Source organism: Malus domestica, chromosome 15 (assembly GCF_042453785.1).
Source record: "Malus domestica chromosome 15, GDT2T_hap1".
Lineage (NCBI taxonomy): Eukaryota > Viridiplantae > Streptophyta > Magnoliopsida > Rosales > Rosaceae > Malus > Malus domestica.
Genome location: NC_091675.1, coordinates 34,003,112 through 34,007,033, shown reverse-complemented (window position 1 = coordinate 34,007,033; position 3,922 = coordinate 34,003,112). Strand labels below are relative to the sequence as shown.

At 40.0% G+C, this 3,922-nt stretch overlaps 1 long non-coding RNA gene across 1 annotated transcript; it reads right to left on the bottom strand.

Annotated features, from left to right (window-relative positions):
• Positions 1 to 2,142: 2,142 nt before the first annotated feature.
• LOC108169421 (uncharacterized) lies at positions 2,143 to 3,922 on the bottom strand. The gene is made up of 2 exons (XR_001785743.3): positions 2,726 to 3,922; positions 2,143 to 2,562 (listed from the first exon to the last, which is right to left on the bottom strand). It is a non-coding gene; the product is annotated as an uncharacterized lncRNA (long non-coding RNA).

Sequence of the window (3,922 nt, the reverse complement as noted above, 5' to 3'; positions counted from 1 at the left end):
AACTCTGGAGAATAATTTTACAGAGTGTATATATACAAACAAGTAGAGTAAAAACTAAAATTACCAAGAGTAAAAGAATTATTACAACAGTAACTTTAACTAACTCTAACTAACTTTTGACTCTTGTACATTTTTATATATTCTATTATTCTATTCACACCTCCTCAAGTTGAACGGAGAAGGTTGGAGTGAAAGCTTGGATCACAGATCAAGGAACTGTTGTCGAGGAAGTGATTTTGTGTGAATGTCAGCGGTCTAATCCTGACTACATACAAACTGAACTGTGAGAAGCTTAGCAAGAACAAGCTCCCTAATATAATGGTAGTCAATTTCAACATGTTTAGTCCGAGCATGGAAGACATGATTTGAGGCCAAAGTAATCGCAGATATGTTATCACACCAAATTTGGGGTATAACAAGCAACTGAAATCCAATATCAGCAAACAGTTGGCATATCCAAGTGATTTCAGCTGCTGTATGGGCTAATGATCTGCATCTGGTTTTGCCATTGGACAAAAAGTATCACTAATATCTATTCCTTCTTGCTGATTATACCCCTTGGCCACTAATCTGGCCTCATATCTGTCCACAGACCCATCTGGCTTTCTTTTAATCCAGAAGACCCATTTACATCCCATTAATTTTTGAGAAAAGTGAGGTGGAACTAGTGTCTAAGTCCCAACACTATGCAAAGCATTGAACTCATCTTGCATAGCAGCCCTCCAATGGGGAAATTTTGAGGCTTGCAAGTAAGTAGAAGGAACATACTCAAGATCTAGAGTAAATGTTAATGGGTGTTTTGTGGCAGTGAACGCTTTGGGTTTATAGATCCCAGATTTCGATCGAGTTTGCATAGGATGAGTAGAAATAGGAGGAAGTGGTGGGGGTGGTGGTAAGGGTACTATAGGACTAGCACTAAGGGGAGGTGGTGTTGGTGGTGATGGTGAGGGTACTAGAGAATGAGTGACATCTGTGGGTAATATAGATGAGGGGACAGATGGTGACTGTTGAGGAGAAGAGGAAGAAAACTTGTTGTTTGATGAGGGATATAAGTTTAGAAAGGTAAGAGAGAAATAAGAAGGTGGAAAGGTGGTTAGGGAAGGGAATGTAGGCAGTGACTCAAAGTGAGATTGATGAAAGGGGAATGAGGTTTCATCAAAATAGACATGCCTAGAACTGTAGACTCTAATGGTGATAGGATCAAGACATCTATAACCTTTGTGAAGTAGACTATAACCAATAAAGACACACAACTTACTCTTAGGTTCAAGTTTGGAGCTAGTATAAGGTTGAAACCAAGGATAACATATGCATCCAAAAACCTTAAGGGGGCGTTTGTTTGCCCTCACTAAGTGGGACTGGACTGGACTGGACTATCTGTTAGTCCAATACTGTGTTTGTTTCATGCTGGGACTAACATTAATGAGACTAAAGGGGACTAGCATGGACAAAACCCTTCACTAAGAGGTCTTAGCGAGACCCCCCAATAACCATGGGACTAGCTAAGACTATCCTCTCTCGTCCTTGTCATGCTCAACAACCACTCCCGATAGACTCCTCGTCATCTCCGGTCACCGAGATTATAATAAAATATTAATAATTTATATATTAAATAATATAATATTAAAATTTGTTATTATCCGCTTCTTAGTCCAACACTGCACCAAACACTTCACTAAGTTAGTCCAGCTTAGTCTAGTCTAAGCCAGTCCAGCTTAGTCCTTGAAGCTAGTCCAGTCCGAGATAGTCCGGCGCAACAAACGCCCCCTAAGGGTAGTATAATATGGGGAATTGTGGAAGAGTTTTTCCCATGGTGAAGGCTTTGAAACATGGGGTAGTCTATTGATGAGATAGACTGCAGTGAGGAAGGCTTCCACCCAAAAGTGATGGGGAACTTTGGATGCAAGCAATAGGGTTCTGACAGTTTCTACAACATGTCTATGCTTCCTTTCAGCACAACCATTTTGCTGAGGAGTGTAGCAACAACTAAGGTGCTATTGAATACCATGTTGAGCAAGATGTTTCTTAAACGCGGAACTAAGAAATTCACCCCCTTGAATCAGATCTTAAAGTGCCAACTTTGTTGCCACATAAGTTTTCAACAAGAGCTTAAAACTAAGCAAATGTATGAAACACATCAGATTTATTCTTCAGAGGATAAAACCAAGTATATTTCATGAAATCATCAATGAAAATGACATAGAATCTATAACTACTCACAGAGAGTAAGGGTGATGGTCCTCAAACATCAGCATGTACTAGTTCTAAAGCTCGAGAAGTAGTACAACGAGAATCATGAAAAGGTAATCTAACACATTTACCTAATATGCAATCTAAACAATGAAACTGACTAATAGTACTAGTAGTAGGCAAGATAGACTTTGATACAACATTTCGAAAAGTCTTGAGTGTTGGATGCCCCAAACGCTGATGCCAGATTTGAGGAGATACTTTTATTGCAGAATTGGCAAAGAACCATCTTGTAGATGGAGAAGACACTGGGAAGGGATATAGACCATTGTGAATATGACCTCTATAAAGCATCCTCCTTGTAGTAAGATCCTTGAAATTAAAGTCAAAAGGAAGGAGCACCAGTTATCCAAAAGAAACATATTTACAGATAGAAGATCATCTTTCAGATGGGGAACATGCAAAACATTGTTCAATTTAAATGTAGCTGATGGTGTTTTAATAAACGAAGAACCTGAGTGAAGAATTGGCAAACCTTGGCCATCTCCAATGTAGACCTTATCAGGACCAGTGTATGGCTAAGGATTTTGCAAGTTTTGAACGTTGTTTGTCATGTGTGAGCTCACACCGGAGTCAATCAACCATGGTGGGGAAGAATAGGTGGAAGTATTGGCACACATGGCAAGCTTAGCAGGTGGAATGCGCCCTTGGAAATTTGGATTCATACGATTTGAACAATTGATTGCTAGATGGCCTGGATCCTCACAGATTTGACATGGAACAAGGTGTGGAGAAGTATGATTGTTGTTGTAGTAAGTTCCACCACGATTGGCACCACGATGTCCGCCGTGGTTGTTATTGTTGTAGCGATTGAATTTGGTGCGATTCGAGTAATTGCGCTGAGAATTGTTCCTCTGAAAATTGCTCCTGTTTGGCTGAGTTTAAGCGTTGTATGCTTGTAACTAAGGAACATTTGGTGTAGGTAGCAGTGGAGGATTATTTGATGTCTGGACAGAATTGAAAGCTTGATACGATTCATGGGAAGAAGAACTTTGATTTTGCTTCTTGCTTGTGCTTCTTTCTGGAAAGAGCCATTTCTTTACTGAGAAGAAATCCATGAAGATCATCAATAATTGTGTCAACCAAGAGGAATTGAATAGAATCCATGAACAAGTCATATTCATCAGGAAGACCGCTTAGAATAATGAGGAGAAGATCATGTTCATCCACTGGTGCGCCAGCAGTAGTGAGAGCATTTGTAACCTCCTTGATGCTATTCATAGATTGAAGATTAGTGCGGAGTTGATTAATATGTGAGCGAGAGACTCCACCAAATCTTCGTTCAAGATTCTAGCAAAGCTCTCGAGCATTCCGATAAGCTTGTAACGGCAGAAGATCGGATTGAAGAGAGATTTCCATACAAGATAATTGTGGCATTTGAGCTTTGTTTGAACCATACTACCATTATTCTGGATCGTGATCGAGTTAATCGAAGCCTGAACTAAAGAATTAAGGTTGGAGATGAGCGGAGAAGAGTTCGGATTTAAGATTGCATGAGGAGATCGAAGAGGCGCAATCACCGGAGAGGAGGAGCTAGAAGAATCGACAGCCATTAAAGATCAGAAATTGCAGAATTCCGATCAAGAATCAAGAAAAAGAAGCGGAAGTAGAGCTGTTTGGTAGGTGAGGAAATACTGTTACCATATTGAGGAAATGAAGAGTCTTTTTCATT